Here is a 26,012-nt window from a genome sequence, read left to right as displayed (position 1 = left end):
TCCCACCAGCAATGTGTGAGTGATCCAGTTTCTCCACATCCTCATCAGCATTTGGTATCATGATTTTAATGTGCATTTCCCTGATGGCTAATGATATGAACGTCTTTTCATGTGCCTATTCGCCATCTGTATATCCTCTTCTTTAGAAATGTCTCTTTTTTTGCACAGATTTTCCATGTTTTCATTTGTGTGTTGCTTGACGGGGCAGAAGGGGTTTCCTAGGGCAGGCAGGCAGGTGTCTGTGGGTGGGGGAGGGGAGTCTTAGGCCCACAGGGACAAAGAGTCTTCCTGGCCTGCTGGGCCTCTTGTGCTGAGATCTCCCTTGCTGGTATTGCCCACCTAGATCTCTCTCAGTTCCTCTCAGGAGGGAAGGGGAATCTCAGGCTGTGCAGGGAAGGAGAGCACTTCCCCCAACCAAGCACTGTTGGCAATGCTCCCCATCGATCCCCCTTACCGGTGGTGCTGGGATTGCCTGGTGTTGTCAGAAGGACTTTCATCTGATCTGGGGGAGGAAAGACACAACTTGGGCTGTCTTCAATTGCTAAGTTGGGGGTCCGGAAAAAACCAGGTCTGGTTACCTTCTTCTGTTGGTGGGGGTGGTCATAAGACACCCTGCAGCTGTGTGGTTCTTCTAATTCTGGGGTCCCAAACCAGTTTGCCTTTCTCTTACCACCTTTCAGACTTCTCCTTTGGTTGCCTTTTACATTATTTCCAGGGTTTGTAATTATATTTAGCTGGGGGGAACAGGGAAAAGTATGTCTATACCATCTTGTCTGGACCAGAAGTCTGAAATGTCCTTTTGAGGATGTATTTCAGCTCAGTTACAGCTTAGTTTCACCTTCTGCCATATATAAAGAGAAAAGAGAGGTGATTTTCACCCAAGATTGCTGTTTTGTGATCTTAGATGTTGTTCCCAGACCATTACTCGTAGAAGTTTGGAAGAAGGCAAATTCTCTCATAGACTCCAAAAATTTTACAGAGTCAAAGGAATCTTAGAGATCATGTAGGCCAATGGTTTTTAAGCATTCCTATTCATGGAACACTTTCTTCTTCAAATGAACTCCAATAGGGAAGGTCAATATTTAGGCATCAGTGAAGCTGTCTGGGGACAGTCCTTCACTATTCATTCCTCTCTCCCCCCACCAACAGATTCAGAATCTAGAGGATTTAAGGAGCACAGTTTCAAAAGACTCATCTAGTCCAACCCCTTCCTTTTGCAAATGAAGACTCTGAGGACCAGAGAGGGTATATAAATTAGTGTCAGAGCTGCTATTAAAGTCTATGTCTCCCAAGCCAGCAAGTCTAATCCTAGATATTTACCAAGAGGTAAAAATATATGTCCACCCAAAGACATGCACATCAATGTTCATAGTGGCTTTATTCAAAATAGCCAAAAGCCAGAGACAACCCATAGGTACATCAACAAGTGAACGAATGAATAAATTGAGGTATATCCATGAAATGGAATACCACTCAGCAATAAAAAGGAATGTACTCTCAATGCACACTACAACATGGATGAATCTCAGAAGCATTATTTGTATGAGAATTCCCTGGCAGTCCAGTGGTTAGGACTCCACACTTCCATTGTAGGGGGCACAGGTTCAATCCCTAGTCGGGGAACTAAGATCCCACAAGCCGCACAGCATGGCCAAAAATAAATAAATAAAAAGCATTATTTGTAGCTAAATAAGCCAGACACAAAAACAATCTACCGGGCTTCCCTGGTGGCGCAGTGGTTGGGAGTCTGCCTGCCAATGCAGGGGACACGGGTTCGGGCCCTGGTCTGGGAAGATCCCGCATGCCGCAGAGCGGCTGGGCCCGTGAGCCACGATTGCTGAGCCTGCGTGTCTGGAGCCTGTGCCCCGCAGCGGGAGAGGCCGCGATGGTGAGAGGCCCCGTGCACCGCGATGAGGAGTGGCCCCCGCTTGCCGCAGCTGGAGAGGGCCCTCGCACAGAAACGAAGACCCAACACAGCCATAAATAAATAAAATAAATAAAATAGTGTGTTAAAAAAAAAAACAATCTACCTTGTATTATTCCATTTATATAAGGATCTTACACTGACCTTGACAATTACATGTTTCTTCCTTGGGACTTCACCATAACACTCGCTTCCTAAAATATTTCATTTATAGAATTATTTTATTTTCATAGAAGGTGACCTCAGGATCCCAACTTACAGTGTGCACTTCTAAGCTCTACTCCTAGTTTCCATGTCTTTAAAATGGAGCAGCTGTCTAGATAGCTTCTAAGGCCCTATCCTGAACTAAAATTATAAGATTATAGTGCATGGGAGGGGATAGTAGGAGTTGCTAAATGTCCAGGAACTTGACTGGAAATATAATACAGGGATAGGACTGGGGGCACTGGTGCCCACCTGAAGGATACCACAGTGGACTCTGTGAGGGTTAAGCTCTGAAGACTCATGGGTCCTTCCACCATGAGTGGAAGGATAAAAGCAGCCCAACCATAAGTTTCCATCTCTACTTACCATCATCAAGGCAAGGTGCTCTATGTCCCTGCTCTGTCCCCAAGGGATTGGATCAGGGCCCAGATATGAGCTGAGGGCAACCATATATGAGCTGAGCAAGGAATTCAGGGCACCCTCAGTAGGACATCCTCCTGGGCAAACAACCCCTCAAATCCTCTCTCTGTCCACCTAATTTCTCTTCTGGAACTTGAACAAGAATGAGGCAGGTTCCTATACTCATGGCTGCAGCCCCAAGCCATTTAGGACTATTTTCCAGGTTACCAATGGAGCCCTCAGCTCATATCTCAGCCCAGAGAACTCAGTCCTCATAAGGTTAGGTTGCTAAGGGGGCAAATCCTTCTGCCACAAATTCCTCTGTACCCTCAGTCTCAGATTACCTTTGGTAATGGGTATTTATTGTATCCTTTCCCTGGGAGCCTTAGAAATCTGGCCAGCTGGCACAGAAAAACAGGAGAAGAGTGGAAGGATGAACTGAAGGCTGGCCAATCCATACAACTCTCTAGAAACCTTCTGCTGACTTTAAAAGACGAGTAAGGCTTCCATCTTATTGGGTTGGCCAAAAAGTTCATTCGGGGTTTTCCATAAGATGTTACGGAAAAACCCAAAATTTTTGGCCAACCCAATATTTCTATCCTTCATTCCTCTTTGAAAGATGCATCAAAATCAAGGCTTTTTACTCTACCCACAAGGATGAGGACTAATTTGCTTGGTCAAATTGCAAGACTCTCAATGGATCATATTTTCTAACTGGTGGCATCATTGTGTATTAAAAGGTCTCCTATATCTTACACCACTCAGAGAATGGGGCAGATCAAGACCAACTCTGCTGGGAGGGTGGCAGAGAAGGGGGAGCAGGCCACCAAGTTCTCTCTCCTGCCTACAGCAGAGAACTAGGAGTAAGCAGGCTCTTCCTTGAGTCTCATTTTCTGCAACTTCTCTGCCCTCACTCTAGGCCAAGCACACTACCTCTCACTGAACTGTAGAGTGCACCCGTAAGTGGGTTTTGGGGAAGGCAGGAAGGGCTCAGAAGAGGAAGCACAGAGACCAGAATGATTTTTTAAATAAATTGTATCATGTCTGGCCCATGCTGACCTATAAAGGTCAACATTGCTGGCTTCCTAATCTACTCAGATTATTAATACTTTGGGATTTTATCGTGTTCAGCCTCTCCTTCAGTCACAAGCCACAGAAATCAACCCTAGCTAACTTTAACCAAAACGACTTTGCAGAATTGAAGGAAAGGCTGAACAAGCAGGCCTTGGGAATGGCAGGAGATTCAGTGGCTCTGGGAAGCTCAGTCAGAAACTTACAGAAAATCTTTCTACATAAGGACATGCTGGGAAGTCACATCATCACTTCTGCCACATTCTGTTGGTCAAAGTAAGTCACAAAGCCAGCCAAAATTCAAGGGAGGGAAAATCAACTCTACTTCTTGGTAAGAGGAGGGGCAAAGTCACATTGCAAAAGAGCACGTGACCGGGGAGGAATTGTTACAGCCATTTTTGGTAAAAACCTATCATTGAAGGTTACAACCTAGAATGAAAGACGAAGAGTCTTCACCATTCAGCATAGCATCTTCTAGAAGCACTCTAGTTTAGAGTGTTATAAAGGGTTATTGGTAAGCAGGAAAATCACAGAAGAATTATAAGTGCTCAAGAAACATAGGAAAAAATGCTCAACGCCAACAGTAATGAAAGCTAAAAGTAGGAGGGCACTTTTCATCTGCCAAAATGGCAAGCACTTTAAAAATTATAAAACCTGAATGTAAAGGATATATAGCATAAATATCTACAATTTCAACTATGTGAAAGGAACCTCAAGGGCTAGATTTAACCAGTAGTAATTTGAAAGTATACTTAGGCCCAAATTTGAATACCACATGCTAGGAATGTAGAATTGAACCACTAGAACTAGAAATGGAGCCCCAGAGAGCCCCTAAAAAAATAAATCTCAATTCACCTTTGCTATTTTCTGCTACTTCTGCATGTCAGTCTACTTATATGCTAAAAGGAAATGTGCAAAATATCAAGAATACTTGAATAGTCGGTGATTTATACTGTCTTCAAATTTTTTCGTATTTTTCCCATCCTTTGTTTCCAAATATTTCACTTTTATACTCAGCTAAAACGAGTAAAGATTAGGCCTAGGACTGAACACAATATTTCAATTAGGGCTTCTTTCATTTTTCTTGAATAAGACAAGCACATCCCCCATCAAGGTCTTTGCACTTGTGGTTTCCTCTGCCTGGATTGCTCTTCCCCTAGAGATCCACTTCTCTTGTTCTTTACTGCCATCAAATCTTTGCCCAAAAGTCACTTTTTCAATGAAGGCATCCCTTGCCACCCTATTTAAAATTGCAAATAATCCCTTGCACTTAAGCACTACCTTTCCTCCTTCCCTGTTTATTTTTTCCCAAAGCTTTCATCTCTTTCTGACAGCTCATATAATTTATTTCTTTGTGTACTGTCTCCTCCCACCACCCCCCCATAGAATTTAAGCTGTAAGGGGGCAAAAAGTTTGTATCCCCAGAACCTAGAACAGGGCCTGGCACATAGGTTTTCAGTAAATCTTGTTGCAGAAATACATGAGCTTTAAAAAATGGGATTCACTGTGGTTTCTTTGCATTCTCTGAAGACCCTTATTTGCTCACCCCAGAACATGTTTATTGTAGTTTTAGACTGACCATTTTAAAGTCACCTGATTGGGCATTTGATGCTTCATGAGAGTGGAGGAACAAAACAAAACAACCTCTGGGAAACACGTTCCCACTAATGTGGAATTGGTAATTGTTATGCAATTACCAATGTGGTCTCTACGGCCACATGAGACCTGCATCCTACATTTCTCTTCATTCAGCCTCCAACCACATCAGCTTTCTTAACACTTACAATATACAGCTACCTCTTACTAAATTTGTTGTCAGTGAAACTCCCAGAACTTTCTTTTTTTTTGTAAATTTATTTATTTATTTTTGGCTGCGTTGGGTCTTCGTTGCCGTGCACGGGCTTTCTCTAGTTGTGGTGAGCGGGGGCTACTCTTCGTTGCGGTGCGCGGGCTTCTCACTGCGGTGGCTTCTCTTGTTGCGGAGCACAGGCTCTAGGCGCGCAGGCTTTAGTAGTTGTGGCACACGGGCTCAGTAGCTGTGGCTCCCGGGCTCTAGAGCGCAGGCTCAGTAGCTGTGGCGCACAGGCTTACTTGCTCCACGGCATGTGGGATCTTCCCGGACCAGGGCTCAAACCCGTGTCCCCTGCATTGGCAGGAGGATTCTTAACCACTGCACCACCAGGGAAGTCCCTACTTTTTATTAAATTTTAAGTTCAAGTCCCCACATTTATCTTGCAAGTGTTGGCCAACCTTCCGGACTGTCAAAATCTTTGTTGAATTTTGATTCTAACATCTCTTACATCAGCTATACCACCCAGTTCTGTGTCATAGATTTGATGAATGTCTTAAACATCTTTATTAAGTTTTGGTGGGGCAGAGTCTAATGAACAAGTGGAAAATGTTGAATAAATGGTGACTTGTACCAGATAATTTGTTCATGTACGCTTTCCCTCGTGTAATCCTCTCAATGACATTAAGTGGATATTATCTGCAATTTACAAGTGCAACAACTGAAGTTCAGATAAGCATGCAACTTGCTCAAGACCTCACCTGTAGTAAGAGATAGAAGCAGGATTTCTACTTGGGTCACCAAAACCCATACACTGTTGCAATATAAAGGCTGTACCGCATCTTTATGGCCACCAAGAACCCTTAAATTCCAGAAGTAGGTTGCTGGCTACAATCCTAATTGAAGTAACAAGCCCTGCACTTAAAGCAGTACTTTTGGGCCAATGGTTAACTTTCACCGTGCATCAGAATCACTTGGGAAACTTAAAAAAAAAAAAAAAAAAAAACCTGGATGCCCAGGTTCCACCTCCCAGAATTTCTGACTTAACTGGTCTATAGTAAGGCAAACTATTTTATAAAACTTCCCCAAGTGATTCTAATGCGCAGCTAAGGTTGAGAGATCCATTGCATACAGACAGAGAAGTAGAAGAAAGGCAAAACTGCTAACATCCAATTATTTATAAATTAGAGAAACACTACATTTACAGAACCGCCCAGATGCTCTAAAAAACCCAGGCATATATTACATATGCATATACAAACAAAACAAAAACCCCCTCTTTTTTGTCTCGTCTTGACTCCACCCAGGTTTCCACCATCACCCCCCTGGAGTGGTCTATACTCCTCTCATTTCCTCCCCCCCACACATATACACACAGTGGGACCTTCTTGTTATTCTCTGGGGATAAGTCCTGGGCCAACTCCTTTGATGCCCTTTAAGTCCTTCCTTGGGGAAAACCCTAATGCCACTTGGTTTTCTTTAGAGATTGAATAAAACATGCTTTTGTGTCTAAATTATGTAAGATAACCAAACATTTACATCAATGGGTGTTAAATGAACAGATCTATTTCTTCACTATTTTTGTACTTCTGCTTTTCTGCACAAATCTGTTTTATTCCTCATATGCTTAAATCTACTTATTTCTAAAATACCATTTGAATTTGAACATACTTATATATTTTATTATCACTCTTACTTTTCTTTGTTTTATTCCTTACCTTTTTTTCTCTAGGCCACACTGCCTCTCACTCCATTTTACACTGTGACCCCCAGAGTCAAAAATCTAAAAGAGCAGTGTAGAGAAACTTAAACTTTTGCAAACATTGAACTGACCCAGCTGTGAAATAATAACACAAAGAACACTTACCAATTCCACATTAGTGGGAACGTGTTTCCCAGAGGTTGTTTTGTTTTGTTCCTCCACGCTCATGAAGCATCAAATGCCCAATCAGGTGACTTTAAAATGGTCAGTCTAAAACTACAATAAACATGTTCTGGGGTGAGCAAATAAGGGTCTTCAGAGAATGCAAAGAAACTACAGTGAACATCAATGAAAATCCTCTAAATAGTAGCATATTTTTAATACATCTTCCCTTTTGAGGATGTCAAACTCTAATACTCTGTAATGTTGAGACTTCAGCCATGAATTTTCTATGTCATGGGGATTGTAGAGTGTAGACTGTGTCTCACTTCACTCACCTGATCAGTACAAAGAAATCAGCCCAAGTACTGTCTGATGGAAAGAAGATAGGTAGTACTTCAATGTCTTTTTCTTAGACTTTCCTGCCTCTCCACTGGGGGTAAGGCACAGGCCTTGACAGATTTTCTGTTCAAAAATGTGTTTTCTTGGGGACTCCCCTCTTTTTCACATCTTTCTCCTCATCACAACCCCTCTAGCAGACAAATACACATCATCCCCCTATTCTCAAGCTGGTCCCTTGCCAAAGTCTGCCTTGCCCAGCTTAACAAACCTTTCACTCAATCCCCTCTTTCAAGTAGCTGTCATTGATACCCACTAAGGGCAGAGTACTGGGCTAGGTACAGAACACAGGTAATAAAAAATAGCCCCCTGGCCCTTTACATAACTGTTGTAAGGATTCGAGATAATATAAGTATGTTATCTCCATAACATACTTATGAGGAAATGGAGGTATAGAGGGGTTACCTCACTTGCCCAAGGTCATATACAGCTAATAAGTGGTAGAGTAGGGGCGGGAGCTCAGGTCAGCTGGCTCCCCCGCATAAACTCTTTCCCCTGTGACTATAGAGGGGCAAACACACATAGACAGTTTTCCTGGAAATTTAAGTAGGGTTCTGAGCTCGAAGGTTAACATTCCGATTTCATTGAGAAGCTTAACAAATCTTTGGGAAGTAGGTCTTCATAGGCTTTTGGGTATCAAAGTGTTGTATTTAAGTTATATTTTATGGAGCCTAATCTAGCTGTGCCCTGCAGAATTAACTAGAGAGGGCAAAATGAGTCTTAACAGAGACCAGTTTGCAGGCAGAAGTAAAGGCATAGCCTTTGGGGTTCATTAGATCTAGGTTTGAATCCTAGGTCACCAAATACAGGCTGTGTGATCTTGGGCATGTCACTTAACCTATCTGAGCCTCCGTTTCCTCATCCTCATCCTATAAAAGGGAGAATGTGGCGCCTGCCTCACTGAGATGTTGAGAGCATTACAGGAGAAAATGTACATAAGACTTAACACAATGCCTAGCATGTAGTAAGGGCTTCCCTATTGCCAGAGGTGATGGTCTGTTGAAAGAAAATAGTAAGAGGGAGAACGGTATGGAAGGAACTGGACCAACTGTGAAGGAGAAACTGAGCATATTCAATAAATGATTGATGTGAAGGTTGAGGGAGAGGAATGGAGCAGAGAGGACTTGGCTTTGGGTCTCGATGAGCCCCACCTCAATGGAACACCCTAGTAACCAGTACCATAATGCTGATCAGAACAGAACTGGCACGTGTATAGCACTTTTGACTTTACAAGAGCCCTTTCAAATCCCTTCTTTTGTCTTACTGTAATGTTGTGACCCATATTGATTTAATGAGATAGTCCATTTGGGGAAGAGCCTGATAAATATTTGCCTGTTAATAAGATGAGTAAAGTGATCTTTAGTATTCTCTCCATTAGTCACTGCTTTTGTATAAACATTGTGGTAAAGAGTCACAGTTGGTCTTCTGGGCACCTTCAAGCCCCCAACCCATCCTTAATGATTGGCACCCCAATATGAGTCCACACACAACCCTAGTGATACTCCCACAACTATGCAAATACATTATAGGGCTGTTCATTGCGGTATGGTTTGTACTTGAAGAAAAGGAGGAAGTAACCTAGGTAACCATCAGGAAGGGACAGATTAAATAAATTATGGTATATTCACACCTGGAATACGATTAAATAAATTATGGTATATTCACACCTGGAATACTATGTCACTGTTAAAAAGAACAAAATGTGTAAAGATGAGCTGGTATAGAATAATCTTTATGATCCATTATTAAGAGAAAAAACAAGGTATGGAATAATATGATCCTATTAGTATTTTTTTCTAAGAAGATATAGAGATAAATACACTTATATGTGCATCAAAAATTTTTAGAAGCATTCCAAAAATGGCTAACAGGATTATTTCTGAAGGGTGGGGTGGGGGTTAGAGAAAAAACTAGTCTACACAGCAGTTTTTATTTTATAAAGTTGTATTCTGCTTGATATATTTACTGTGTGAATGTATTAGTTTTATGCTAAAAAAAGAAAAGTAGTTTTAAAAAACTCTATGGTTCTGTGAAGTCCTGCAGGCTGAAAACACTCAATCAAATCCAACAGCTTAAATTAAAAAGACAGATGTACCTCTTGCCCAAGTCGATCACTGTGTTTGTATTCCCTATGCTATTAGGTGATTGTTTTCCTCCAGAGGAGCTTTATTTGATTTTAAATTAGAGATAAGTGAGTTATATTCATAGGGCTATTGTATTGATACCCAGTGTTCGAGTTGAATGCCTATTGGCAAAGGCAGCCTCATTGATAGGTATCCCAAACAGATCTCTTTTAAGATGTCTGAATAATAGTACCTACAACATAACAACAACAATATTAAGAGTAATATCTAATTTAGAGTAATAACTCTCAAAAGCTAATCTTTGGGGGTGTCCAACGTGTGTCCTGCAGCGTCCTAGATGTCTTGCATGCATTATCTCATTTAGTCCCCACAACATTCTTGCAAGGCTGGTATTATTAAAGCCATTTCGAGATGAAGCCAACTATTACCTTCCTAGCCAGAGAAGTCCTTCAAATAGTTTTTTCAAATGTTTTAACTTGCAAGTTACTAAAAAGCACATTTAGAAAGCATGCTTGATTCTCATCATAGTGTTGAGGACTTGGCACTTCCCTAAGGCCCCAAGCCCTCTGACATACCAATTTCTCCAGGAGCTTCTCCCTCTAAAAATCCACCTCTAGGGGCCCTGGAAATCAAACAGGGCATTTGGGTAGATTACTGAACCCCTCTTAGCCTCAGTTTCTTCATCTCTAAAACATGTATAGAAAACTCTGCTGAGTTAATTCAGAAATCGTTAAAAGGATTAAATTAGGTAATTATGTGAAAACTCCAAGTACTAGGTGGTGGAACAAAGGAGATATCTGGCTTTTCATCACAGGTCATAAGATTTATAGTCAACAATAATAAACTCTGCAATGCATTCACTGCAGAGGATCAAAGATTTTTAGTGCTAGAAAAATCCTGGAAACCTTATATCCCTGATTTTAAAGATGAGACCCCTTGGGTGAAAAGAGCCAAAGTAACATTCATTATCACACAGCAGAGTTAGCCCTCAACCCTCAGTCCTCCAAGTCCAAATCGCAGACACTTTCCACTTCCCTGGCTCTCTCCTTTGCATCCTCATCATTGCCCTCTAAATCCTTTCCATGCTACGTGCTGTCTTAGCAAGCAGATCCCCTGAAAGTCAGAGCCATTTCTTTGGCCCTCAGTTTCTTCATCAATTAGATGAGTAGTGAGCAACGAAGACCTTCCTGGCACTATTTTTGTATGTCCCATAGCTAGTTGTTAGGAGAGTTGGGACTAAAGCTGGGTCTCCAGCCCCCAGAGCTCTTTCCACCATCCCCCAATAGTCATTGTTCACAGAGCAGAGCCAGCTAGACTCATAAGCTAAATGGGCAAGGAACAATTTGCATGACGATTGAAGTTGCCCCCTGAGGAAGTATCTCACACCAACAGCACCAAAAAGTCTGAAATCCCACAAATAAGGATTCATCTTTTTGGGTTAAAGTTTGGGTCTCAAAATTCTCTGCAAGCTGCTTGTATATTTTGGAGATTAATCCTTTGTCAGTTGCTTCGTTTGCAAATATTTTCTCCCATTGTGAGGGTTGTCTTTTCATCTTGTTTATGGTTTCCTTTGCTGTCCCAAAGCTTTTAAGTTTCATTAGGTCCCATTGGTTTATTTTTGTTTTTATTTTCATTTCTCAAGGAGGTGGGTCAAAAAGGATCTTGCTGTAATTTATGTCATAGAGTGTTCTGCCTATGTTCGCCTCTAAGAGTTTTATAGTATCTGGCCTTACATTTAGGTCTTTAATCTACTTTGAGTTTATTTTTGTGTATGGTGTTAGGAAGTGTCCTAGTTTCATTCTTTACATGCAGCTGTCCAGTTTTCCCAGCACCACTTATTGAAGAGGCTGTCTTTTCTCCATTGTATATTCTTGCATCCTTTATCAAAGATAAGGTAACCATATGTGCGTGAGTTTATCTCTGGGCTTTCTATCCTGTTCCATTGATCTATATTTCTGTTTTTGTGCCAGTACCATACTGTCTTGATTACTGTAGCTTTGTAGTATAGTCTGAAGTCAGGGAGCCTGATTCCTCCAGCTCCGTTTTTCTTTCTCAAGATTGCTTTGGCTATTCGGGGTCTTTTGTGTTTCCATACAAATTGTGAAATTTTTTGTTCAGTTCTGTGAAAAATGCCATTGGTAGCTTGACAGGGATTGCACTGAATCTGTAGATTGCTTTGGGTAGTACAGTCATTTTCACAATGTTGATTCTTCCAATCCAAGAAGATGGTATATCTAAGCAGCTCATGCAGCTCATTATCAAAAAAACAAACAACCCAATCCAAAAATGGGCAGAAGACCTAAGTACACATTTCTCCAAAGAAGATATACAGGTTGCCAATAAACACATGAAGGGATGCTCAACATCACTAATCATTAGAGAAATGCAAATCAAAACCACAGTGAGGTATCACCTCACACTGGTCAGAATGGCCATCATCAAAAAATCTAGAATCAATAAATGCTGGAGAGGGTGTGGAGAAAAGGGTACCCTCCTGCACTGTTGGTGGGAATGTAAATTGATATAGCCACTATGGAGAACAGTATGGAGGTTCCTTAAAAATCTAAAAATAGAATTACCATATGACCCAGAAATCCCACTGCTGGGCATATACCCTGAGAAAACTATAATTCAAAAAGAGACAGGTACCACAATGTTCACTGAGGCACTATTTACAATAGCCAGGACATGGAAGCAATGTAAATGTCCATCGACAGATGAATGGATAAAGAAGATGTGGCAGATATATACAATGGACTATTACTCAGCCATAAAAAGGAACGAAATTGAGTTATTTGTAATGAGATGGATGGACATAGAGTCTGTCATACAGAGTGAAGTAAGTCAGAAAGAGAAAAACAAACACTGTATGCTAACGCATATATATGGAATCTAAAAAAAAAAAACGGTACTGATGAACCTAGTGGCAGGGCAGGAAAAAAGACGCAGACGTAGAGAATGGACTTGAGGACACAGGGGTGAAGGGGAAGCTGGGATGAAATGAGAAAGTAGCATTGACATATATACACTACCAAATGTAAAATGGATGTCTAGTGGGAAGCAGCTGCATAGCACAGGGAGATCAGCTTGGTGCTTTGTGTTCACCTAGAGGAGTGGGATAGGGAGGGTGGGAGAGAGGCACAAGAGGGAGGGTATATGGGGATATATGTATACATATAGCTGATTCACTTTGTTATAAAGCAGAAACTAACACAACATTGTAAAGCAATTATAGCCCAATAAAGATGTTTAAAAAAAAATTTTCTGTGAATGTCCCTAAAAGGGACAGGCCATTAAATTTGAGCTCAGAAAACTGGGAAATAGATACTGTCTTGGGAATTGGACCTGAGCTCAGATCCAGTCTCTGCCATTCTCCAGATATGCGAATTTGGGAACGATTTTGAACCACTCCAAACCTCAGTTTTCAGACTGAGTTTCATCACATTCATTTCAACAGGGTGAGGTTAGGAAGGCTGAACGGGTCTGGTGTTTACTGTGTCTGGCTAATTAGCACTCAGTAAATGATGTTGTCATTACTATTATTATTGATACATTCTTTCAATTTGTTTTCTAAAAGCACAATAGAGTGCATGAAAGACCCTGAGGGATTAGGTTTGGTGGGGGTGAAGAGGATTAAGAACATCAGAATATATCAAAACACCAGGCCCAGAGCCAGGCCCAAGAATCTGTTAAAGGATAATTTTGCAAAGAAGATATAAATATGACTCTCTTACAGATACAAAATGAACACATGTCAAAGATTTTACTTAACTCATTAATTAATGAGGGAACCTGTAAGACATTACAAACTGTTCCAAGGAGGATTCAAAGCACCACACATATATAGGCAGATAAGGAACACCGAAATGAAATTACAAATATATGCAAAATGAGTCAAAAATCAATTGCATTCCACTAGACACAACTAATTTGCACTTCTATGGAAAAAGTAATTTGCATTATTATCAGTTTTCAACAACTTACAGAGTTGTAAAGAAGCTTGAATACAATGAATTGTGGAGATGACCATGAAAGGTACACTAGACAAGACACGGTGATTTTTTTTTTTTTCAAAGACTTTCACAATTTTTCCTGATAAGTTCTACAAAGTGGTCTGGGCCGACAGCTGCTCCTTGAGGTCAGGGCCCTGGGAAAGAAGGACAGAAGAGAGAGGACTTGGAGAGGACCTGGAGAGAGACAATGAAAGAGAATAGGTTTTCCCTCCCTCTGAAACATAAAGACAACCTGCCCTGCTAGAGGTCTGTTTGCTTTGCCCTTAATAAAAGACAAGCAGTGTGTGACAGAGACTGTTAATTATCTCTTGATATCCATTCTCCTCTTCTTTCTTAGTAACCAAATCCTCTATTTTTAGCTGGGCACAGGGCCATCCAGAATAAAGACAACATTTCCCAGCCTCAATGATGTGACCACATGACTAAGTCTTCCCGCCAATGGGATGTAAGCTGAACAGTCCTGAGTAACTTCCAGGATTGGTCCTTACAGGGAAAGGACAAGCCCTTCTTTGACCCTTCCATTCTTCTGCCAGCTGAAAGGTGGATGTGATGACTGGAGCTTGAGCAGCCAACTTGGTGAAGACCACCTGTTGAGCATAGCTGAGTTTCAAGCTGCCAGGAGCCCATGACTGTGATAACCTTGTAAAACCACCTCCTACTAAAGAGAGAAATGGACCTTGAACTTTGATGTTTTTACTCTGATCTTTTTACCGTCTATTATTTTGGGTGCTCTGTCATAGGCAGCTGAAGGAAAGCCTGACTAATGGGGGGAGGAGCGCTGAGGAAAGTTTGGGGTTTTTGTTTTCCTGAAGAATTTCAATGTCATTTTGCAGTGGTTCCTCTGAAAAATACATTTCTATTTATAGCTAAACTTCAACTCAATCTCACCCTCCATTACTACCTTCTGCTACTCACATGTACACAGTTTCCTAGGAACAGAGTAGTCTTTGCCTGTGACCATAAGGGGCATTTGGAGACTTCACCTAAAATATACAGTAGCGGGGAATCAGAACCAAGATAGCGGAGTAGAAGGACCTGCTCTCACTCCCTCTTGTGAGAACACCAGAATCACAACTAGTGGCTGGACAATCATCGACAGAGAGACACTGGAACTCACCAAAAAAGATACCCCACATCCAAAGACAAAGGAAAAGCCACAATGAGACGGTAGGAGGGGTGCAATCACAGTAAAATCAAATCCCATAACTGCTGGGTGGGTGACTCACAGACTGGAGAACACTTATACCACAGAAGTCCACCCACTGGAGTGAAGGTTCTGAGCCCCACGTCATGCTTCCCAACCTGGGGTTCCGGCAACGGGAGGAGGAATTCGTAGAGAACCAGACTTTGAAGGCTAGTGGGATTTGATTGCAGGACTTCAACAGGACTGGGGGAAACAGAGACTCCACTCTTGGAGGGCACACACAAAGTAGTGTGCGCATGAGGACCCAGGGGAAGGAACAGTGACCCCATAGGAGACTGAACCAGACCTACCTGCTAGTGTTGGAGGGTCTCCTGCAGAGGTGGGGGGCAGCTGTGGCTCACCAAGGGACAAGGACACTGGCAGCAGAAGTTCTGGGAAGTACTCCTTGGCGTGAGCCCTCCCTGAGTCCGCCATTAGCCCCACCAAAGAGCCCGGGTAGGCTCCAGTGTTGGGTCTCCTCACGCCAAACAACCAACAGGGAGGGAACCCAGCCCCACCCATCAGCAGTCAAATGGATTAAAGTTTTACTGAGCTCTGCCCACCAGAGCAACAGTCAGCTCTACCCACCACCAGTCCCTCCCATCAGGAGACTTGCACAAGCCTCGTAGATAGCCTCATCCACCAGAGGGCAGACAGCAGAAGCAAGAAGAACTACAATCCTGCAGCCTGTGGAACAAAAACCACATTCACAGAAAGATAGACAAGGTGAAAAGGCAGAGGGCTATGTACCAGATGAAGGAACAAGATAAAACCCCAGAAAAACAACTGAATGAAGTGGAGATAGGAAACCTTCTAGAAAAGGAATTCAGAATAATGATAGTGAAGATGATCCAGGACCTCAGAAAAAGAATGGAGGCAAAGATCCAGAAGATGCAAGAAATGTTTAACAAAGATCTAGAAGAATTAAAGAACAAACAAACAGAGATGAACAATACAATAAGTGAAGTGAAAAATACACAAGAAGGAATCAATAGCACAATAACTGAGGCAGAACGGATAAGTGACCTGGAAGACAGAATGGTGGAAATAATTGCTGTGGAACAGAATAAAGAAAAAAGAATGAAAAGAAATGAAGACAGCCTAAGAGGCCTCTGGGATGATATTAAATGCAACAACATTCGCATTATAGGGGTCCCAGAAGGAGAAGAGAGAGAGAGAGAGGACCCGAGAAAATATTTGAAGAGATTATAGTCGAAAACTTCCCTAACATGGGAAAGGAAATAGCCACCCAAGTCCAGGAAATCCAGACAGTCCCATACAGGATAAACCCAAGGAGAAACACACCGAGACACATAGTAATCAAACTGGCAAAAATTAAAGACAAAGAAAAATTATTGAAAGCAGCAAGGGAAAAACGACAAATAACATACAAGGGAACTCCCATAAGGTTAACAGCTGATTTCTCAGCAGAAACTCTACAAGCCAGAAGGGAGTGGCATGATATACTTAAAGTGATGAAAGGGAAGAACCTACAACCAAGATTACTCTACCCGGCAAGGATCTCATTCAGATTCGATGGAGAAATCAAAAGCTTTACAGACAAGCAACAGCTAAGAGAATTCAGCACCACCAAACCAGCTCTACAACAAATGCTAAAGGAAACTCTCTAAGTGGGAAACACAAGAGAAGAAAAGGAACTACAAAAACAAACCCAAAAGAATTAAGAAAATGGTCATAGGAACATACATATCGATAATTACCTTAAACATGAATGGACTAAATGCTCCAACCAAAAGACACAGGCTTGCTGAACGGATACAAAAACAAGACCCATATATATGCCATCTACAAGAGACCCACTTCAGACCTAGGGACACATACAGACTGAAAGTGAGGGGATGGAAAAGATATTCCATGCAAATGGAAATCAAAAGAAAGCTGGAGTAGCAATACTCATATCAGATAAAATAGACTTTAAAATAAAGACTGTTACAAGAGACAAGGAAGGGGGCTTCCCTGGTGGCGCAGTGGTTGAGAATCTGCCTGCCAATGCAGGGGACACGGGTTCGAGCCCTGGTCTGGGAAGATCCCACATGCCGCAGAGCAGCTGGGCCCGTGAGACACAATTACTGAGCCTGCGCGTCTGGAGCCTGTGCTCCGCAACAAGAGAGGCCGCGATAGTGAGAGGCCCACGCACCCCTGCTTGCCACAACTAGAGAAAGCCCTCGCACAGAAACGAAGACCCAACACAGCCATAAATAAATAAATAAATAAACAAATAAATAAATAATTTTTTAAAAAAAGGAGTAATAAGATATCTTTGTAATGATAAAAAAAGAAAAAAAAAGAGACAAGGAAGGACACTACATAATGATCAAGGGATCAATCCACGAAGAAGATATAACAATTATAAATATATATGCACCCAACATAGGAGCACCTCAATACATAAGGCAATGGTTAACAGCTATAAAACAGGAAATCGACAGTAACACAATAATAGTGGGGGACTTTAACACCTCACTTACACCAATCGACAGATCATCCAAAATGAAAATAAATAAGGAAACAGAAGCTTTAAATGACACAATAGACCAGATAGATTTCATTGATATTTATAGACATTCCATCCAAAAACAGCAGATTACACTTTCTTCTCAAGTGTGCACGGAACATTCTCCAGGACAGATCACATCTTAGGTCACAAATCAAGCCTCAGTAAATTTAAGAAAACTGAAATCATATCAAGCATCTTTTCTGACCACAACACTATGAGATTAGAAAGGAATTACAGGGAAAAAATGTAGAAAACACAAACACATGGAGGCTAAACAATACGTTACCAAATAACCAAGAGATCACTCAAGAAATCAAAGAGGAAATCAAAAAATACCTAGAGACAAATGACAATGAAAACACGACGATGCAAAACCTATGGGATGCAGCAAAAGCAGTTCTAAGAGGGAAGTTTATAGCTATACAAGCCTACCTCAACAAACAAGAAAAATCTCAAATAAACAATCTAACCTTACACCTAAAGGGACTAGAGAAAGAAGAACAAACAAAACCCAAAGTGAGCAGAAGGAAAGAAATCATAAAGATCAGAGCAGGAATAAATGAAATAGAAACAAAGAAAACAATAGCAAAGGTCAATAAAACTAAAAGTTGGTTCTTTGAGAAGATAAACAAAATGGATAAACCATTAGCCAGTCATCAAGAAAAAGGGGGAGAGGACTCAAATCAATAAAATTAGAAATGAAAAAGGAGAAGTTACAACAGACACTGCAGAAATACAAAGCATCCTAAGAGACTACTACAAGCAACTCTATGCCAATAAAATGGACTACCTGGAAGAAATGGACAAATTCTTAGAAAGGTGTAACCTTCCAAGACTGAACCAGGAAGAAATAGAAAATATAAACAGACCAATCGCAAGTAATGAAATTGAAACTGTGATTTAAAATCTTCCAACAAACAAAAGTCCAGGACCAGATGGCTTCACAGGTGAATCCTATCAAACATTTAGAGAAGAGCTAACACCCATCCTTCTCAAACTCTTCCAAAAATTTGTGGAGGAAGGAACACTCCCAAACTCATTCTATGAGGCCACCATCACCCTGATACCAAAACCAGACAAAGATACTACAAAAAAAGAAAATTACAGACCAATATCACTGATGAATATAGATGCAAAAATCTTCAACAAAATACTAGCAAACAGAATCCAACAACACATTAAAAGGATCAAACACTATGATCAGGTGGGATTTATCCCAGGGATGCAAGGATTCTTCAATATACGCAAATCAATCAATGTGATACACCATATTAACAAATTGAAGAATAAAAACCATATGATCATCTCAATAGATGCAGAAAAAGCTTTCGACAAAATTCAACACCCATTTATGATAAAAACTCTCCAGAAAGTTGGCATAGAGGGAATCTACCTCAACATGATAAAGGCCATATACGACAAACCCACAGCAAACATCATTCTCAATGGTGAAAAACTGAAAGCATTTCCTCTAAGATCAGGAACAAGACAAGGATGCCCACTCTCACCACTATTAGTCAACATAGTTTTGGAAGTCCTAGCCATGGCAATCAGAGAAGAAAAAGAAGTAAAAGGAATCCAAATTGGAAAAGAAGAAGTAAAACTGTCACTGTTTGCAGATGACATGATACAATACATAGAAAATCCTAAAGATGCCACCAGAAAACTACTAGAGCTAGTCAATGAATTTGGTAAAGTTGCAGGATACAAAATTAATGCACAGAAATCTCTTGCATTCCTATACACTGATGATGAAAAATCTGAAAGAGAAATTAAGGAAACACTTCCATTTACCATTGCAACAAAAAGACTAAAATACCTAGGAATAAACCTACCTAGGGAGACAAAAGACCTGTATGCAGAAAACTATAAGACACTGATGAAAGAAATTAAAGTTGATACCAACAGATGGAGAGATATACCATGTTCTTGGATTGGAAGATTCAATATTGTGAAAATGACTATACTACCCAAAGCAATCTACAGATTCAGTGCAATCCGTATCAAATTACCAATGGCATTTTTTACAGAACCAGAACAAAAAATCTTAAAACTTGTATGGAAACACAAAAGACCCCGAATAGCCAAAGCAGTCTTGAGGGAAAAAAACGGAGCTGGAGGAATCAGACTCCCTGACTTCAGACTATACTACAAAGCTACAGTAATCAAGACAATATGGTACTGGCACAAAAACAGAAACATAGATCAATGGAACAAGATAGAAAGCCCAAAGATAAACCCACGCACCTATGGTCAACTAATCTATGACAAAGGAGGCAAGGATATACAATGGAGAAAAGATAGTCTCTTCAGTAAGTGGTGCTGGGAAAACTGGACAGCTTCATGTAGAAGAATGAAATTAGAACACTCTCTAACACCATACACAAAAATAAACTCAAAATGCATTCAAGACCTAAATGTAAGACTGGACACTATCAAACTCTTAGAGAAAACATAGGAAGAACACTCTTTGACATAAATCACAGCAAGATCTTTTTTGATCCACCTCCTAGAGTAATGGCAGTAAAAACAAAAATAAACAAATGGGACCTAATGAAACTTCAAAGCTTTTGCACAGCAAAGGAAACCATAAACAAGACGAAAAGACAACCCTCAGAATGGGAGAAAATATTTGCAAACGAATCAACAAAGGATTAATCTCCAAAATATATAAACAGCTCATGCAGCTCAATATTAAGAAAACAAACAACCCAATCCAAAAATGGGCAGAAGACCTAAATAGACATATCTCCAAAGAAGACATACAGATGGCTAAGAAGCACATGAAAAGCTGCTCAACATCACTAATTATTAGAGAAATGCAAATCAAAACTACCATGAGGTATCACCTCACACCAGTTACAAGGGGCATCATCAGAAAATCTACAAACAACAAATGCTGGAGAGGGTGTGGAGAAAAGGGAACCCTCTTGCACTGTTGGTGGGAATGTAAATTGATACAGCCACTATGGAGAACAGTATGGAGGTTCCTTAAAAAACTAAAAATAGAATTACCATATGACCCAGCAATCCCACTATTGGGCATATACCCTGAGAAAACCATAATTCAAAAAGACACATGCACCCCAATGTTCATTGCAGCACTACTTACAATAGCCAGGTCATGGAAGCAACCTAAATGCCCATCGACAGACGAATGGATCAAGAAGAAGTGGTACATATATACAATGGAATATTACTCAGCCATAAAAAGGAAAGAAATTGGGTCATTTGTTGAGACGTGGATGGATCTAGAGACTGTCATACAGATTGAAGTAAGTCAGAAAGAGAAAAACAAATATCGTATATTAACGCATATATGTGGAACCTAGAAAAATGGTACAGATGAACCGTTTTGCAGGGCAGAAATTGAGACACAGATGTAGAGAACAAATGTATGGACACCAAGGGGGGAAAGCGGTGGGGGGTTGGGGGTGATGGTGTGATGAATTGGGCGATTGGGATTGACATGTATACAGTGATGTGTATTAAATTGATGACTAATAAAAAGAAAAAAATTTATAGTAGCAATTAACAATAACTGTAGAGAGGGAAGTCCAAGGGAGTTCACTGTGTTTGCCCCACACCGGCATATAAACGCCAGTGGTCTACCTCCCAGCTCAGGAAGCTTGGGTCGGTTCTGAGCAGGAAGGTAGCCCAGTGAAACCAGGGCTATGGAAAGATGACCAAAAGGAAATCGCACATGCTGGGGAGGAAAGATTTCACTCCATTCCTGATTATCTGCATTTTTATAGCCTGAATAATCCCAAACCACATCCAGAAGAAAACCCAGTGGCGTCTGGCTTTGGGACCCATTCACTCTTGCAGCAGCTGCAGATTTACCTTGGTGATTATGTTTTCCTGGAGCTAATATTAGAGTCTGTTGGCATTCCCCAAGCACATGCTAACTAATTGTAGGCAAAGCAAGCTGAAGAAGCCATACTGGGATTAAAATTTTGTTGCAGATAATCAACAAACTGAATTACTCCACCCACTGATAATCAAACTGACCAAACTATATAATTTTCAGGCTCTGCTAGTCCTTCATATTTCTATTTCCTGTGACATAGTAGATAGCCCCCGGATTCTTTTATACTTTCTTTTTACAGCACTCAAAATTCCATCCACTTCTTTAAATGTGTTCTGCAAACTCCATAGTCTCACTTTCATCAATGTGAAAATTATGGTGTTATCTTTCAAGCTCCATTAAAAATTCATATTTTGAGGAATTGTTTGAAGATCTTTCCCAAGGAGAAAGACAATATTTTGCACAAAGAAGCCTAACTCTTCTGCAGACATGGCAACCCTGGGAATCACATTTCCATTTGACTGATGCTGGAAGGCTCAGGTTGTGGGCTTCCACAGAGATATGATTAAAACATTGAAAAACAAAACTATATATTGTTTTATTTTTTACCTCTCATAATTCAAAATATGGCTTTCTGTGCTTTTTCTGCTTTTTTTTTGGAACAGAAAGAAGATCTGTCATTTTTGTTTGCTGTGCTCTGAAACTTTTTTATTTTTACTTTCAAAAACCCCATGGAGGGATGAATAGGCAAAGCACAGAGGATTTTTAGGGTGGTGAAAATACTCTGTATGATACTAAAATGGTGGATACATGTCATTATACATTTGTCAAAACCTACAAAATGTACAACACCAAGAAAAAACCCTGGTGTAAACTATGGACACTGGGTGATGATGTGTCAATGTCAGTTCATTGACTGTAACAGATGTACCACTCTGCTCGGGGATGATGCCATTGGGGGAAGTTAAGTACGTCTGAGGTCAGTGAGAATACGGGAAATCTCTTAACTTCCCCTCGATTTTGCTGTGAACCTAAAACTGCTCTAAAAAATAAAGTCTTTGGAAAAAACCATGCACAGGACAGGGGGGCACCTCAACCCACAGTGCCACCATAAGAAGGGATCTTGGTCTGTGGTTTTTTGCCAAACTCCATACGTACCTAATCTCTTCACAGCCAATCGGAAGGTTAGGAACTGAGGCCCCAAGAGGCTGTCCACCTTTCCAGATGTGACTGCCCTCTTGTCCATAGCCCACCTTCACTAGTAAGGTACAAAGACCAGCTTCTCTGCAAACCCCTGGAATCAGTCGCATTCAATAACAAACAAAAATATCCACCTTACTGAAGACAGTAATCTTCATTTCTAAACCTTACCATACACGGTTTTTGACAATTATTTTCTTTCAGTTTCCTTATAAAAGGCTTATTTCTTCATTTATTTGTATCTTCTTCCCTAGACTTTATCCTTTGGGGTCAGAAAGTACAGTAATGGTTTAGGGCTGCTGAAGTTGCCATTGAGCTCCCACTATATTCATATAACAGGAAGCCTTAAATCAGTGGTCCTCAAAGAGTGAGCCCCAGACCTGAAACAGCAGCCTCACCTTACTGCAAATGCAAATTCTCCGTTCCCACCCCTGAGTCAGAGGTTGGGATGAGGTGGGGTGGGGTTAGAGCCAAGCCTTCTAGGTGATTCTGAAGCACGCTCAAGTGTGCGAACGCTGCCCTAAAGCAATGGTTATTACTGGGATCACCTGGGGACCTTTCCCAGGCCAAGTCTCCATACCCAGAGTCTGGGATTTACTAGGTCTGGTGGGGAGCCAGAATGTATAGTTATAAAAAGCTCCCAGGTGATTCTCAGATGCAGTCCTAAATGAGAAGTACTGTGTAGTCGACCATTATAGCTTTAAAGACTGCATTTGGCCAACTACCTTATTTCCACGATATTTTATTTTGAAGAAAGGATTTCGGGGGGCTGGTGGTGGGTGGGCAGAACAACAGAAAGAGACTGGCTTTGTTTCCAGTTATAATAGCCAATACATTTTAGAAGCCTAATTTGAAATCTCAGAACCAAGAGATAACTCCATAAATAACCAAAGATCAAGGTCATTTAAGACCAAAACTCCCTCATCTTCTCCTCTTGACATACAGCCTTCCCTTAATGTATTTCCATCTTTAAATGTTCTTATTTTGGGTAGCAGGAAAGCTGAGAAAAGACACTGACATTTATGTGCCAGGTGCTTTATATTGAGCGGTTCATTTAGTCATCACAACGACCTCCTCAAGGAGCTAGTACCTCTCACAGAAGAAAAAATTGAGGCTCAGATATTAAGAAACATGCACAGCTTCCAATAACTACTAATTGGCCAAGATGAGATTTGAACCTAAATCCATCTGGCGCCATCTCTTCTCCACACTATCCACTTGCGTTTTGCGACAAAGTCATTTCCAAGTAGCAATGTGTTTTCCATGCAAAAATCTGCCTCAGTTTACAGCAAACTTTGTTTCAAAACGATAAGGGTTGGAAAAATTAAAAACTCAGACCAAAAGGGAGAAATCAAAGACATCTGAACTTGTTCAGCCTAGAAGAGAGATTTAAGATTGAGAGCACTTTAATAAGAGTTGTTGAGGTTCTGAAGGATAATTCTACTTCATAAAATGGAAAGTAGAATCAGTGATTCTCTAGCCTCACTGGGAAACGAAAAAGAAGTACTGGCCTAGCATTGTCCTGCGTGTGTTTTAGGTTCCAAATAGGCATATTTAGTATATGCCCTGTGAAGTCCTTCCTGTTTGAACCACCTCATCTGGGGAAAAAAGTGGGGCTCAAACACTTTTAGGAAAGGATTATTTTTTAATCTCTATTTCAGTTAGCACAATGCCCAAGATCAGGTTGGTGCTTTCAATATATGCACATTGAATAAATACAGTTGAATTCATGAGCAATGTTAAATAGAAGAAAGAATCATCTATGATATGCTTTGAGAAGTTGAGAGGTTAACAAATTAATCAATGTATAGATAGATATTCCTCCATCTGAGGTGGCTGAAATAGGCTTTCCACAATGGTAGGGTCTGAGAAGCTCACCTACTGCCCTAAGTCAATATTGGCACTACAACTGTACACCCATCTCACTTCACCTCTTTAATAGTTAGCTAATCGCTTCCCCTCTGTAAGTTTACAAAGTAACCAAATAAAGACGAAAGCACCCAGACACTAGGGAGAATGGTACCCACTGCAAAGATACTGATCGCTACTTTCAGCAAAGAATTCAGTCCTTCCATTCTCATAAATCAACATGCTTGATCCTCCTCTATTGAAAAATCTAAAGTACAGAATGGATTAAGAGAACCCCCAAATTCCTGAACACTCTGCTAGTCCAGCAGGAGTTGCTTTCTCATGCAGATGATGTGCTGCTCTTTTCAAAGGGGTTTCATACGCGCCTCGATTTATCTCCCCTCTCCATACACACACCTAATAAGCTATCCAGGAAGTCTCAGGCAGAAGGAAACTGTAAACCTCGCAGAATGCATATGCTAATTTCAATTGCATGTCCTTGGTAGGTCATTTGCCAATTGAAGCAGAGAATTACTAACAGATGACCTTGCTTTTGGAGCTGGGGAATCTTACCCTGAAAAAAAAGAGTAAACACAAAGCATATGCATAGCAGATACTCACATATAAAGATCCTGCAAAAGGCAAAATGCAAATTCTTCTGCAACTTGGAGGAGGGGGCAATACTGGACATTGACCCAATGGGGACAAAGATCAGCACTCTCTAAGAGGCATAACTTTGGCCATATCTGGGTGCTGTACACAGTCTTTCTGACAATGAGATTGTAGGCCACCTGAATGGTCATCACCTGGAAAGTTGGTTATACATACAGGTTCATTCCCCAAGCTTCCTGAATCAGGATGCTTAAGGGTAGAGTGTGGGAGTGAGCATTTCTGAAAAGCACCCAGATAATTCTTTCCGTGGCACACCAAGACTGAGAATGACTGCTGGCAAAAACTGAAGAACTGCCATTCCAGCTGACCAGCAGAGCTGCAATGCCATGGCAACGTGCTTGACAGCCACTTAGAAGCAACATGCTCTAATGTCACCATTGGATGGGAAGCACACTACTGCTCAGAGATGTCGGAGGAGTCACAGTTGAAGTAATCAAGGAGTGGTCGAGGTTCAATCAGCACCACAAAGTGGTTTGCTGAGTACAGAAAACACAAAACTAAGTGCTTTTAAGAGATCAGAACAATACAGAAGACAGGATTTTTGTAGTTGAAGAATTTAAATCCGATGGTCAGTTAGAATTTATTTAAAAAAAAGCAAATAGGAAATTCATAATATTCGCTCTACTAATATCCTGAGATCTGTAAGGAAGTACAAGTAGGAAGAGAAGGCTACAATTAAAACCATTTTCAAAAAGCTAAGTTGTCGAGTTTTTCCCTCCTATGCTTGTAAGCTTTGCCAGAATCCAGCCTATTTTTAAAGACTCTGGAAACCCACTTAAAGTGGTTTTCAGAGGATATGGCCACAAATGGTGCCCATGCTACATCAGATCCTGAATAATATACGTGTGGATCTGGGCAACTGTAAGGGGAAAATCCTCATCATGAAAGAGCAAATAAAACTGGTGTGTGTGAGGTAACAGTTTTAGCATCCACATTAGTCCCAGATGTTTTTCCAAAGGGACTGAGTTTTATTTGAAAGCTGAGACAGACTAAGGTTTCTATTCTGTCTCATCATGCCCTTAATATAGAAAATTTATGC

This window comes from Balaenoptera physalus (assembly GCF_965194825.1).
Source record: "Balaenoptera physalus genome assembly, chromosome: X".
NCBI classification, from domain to species: Eukaryota; Metazoa; Chordata; class Mammalia; order Artiodactyla; family Balaenopteridae; genus Balaenoptera; species Balaenoptera physalus.
Note: the sequence above shows the minus strand (reverse complement) of the source record.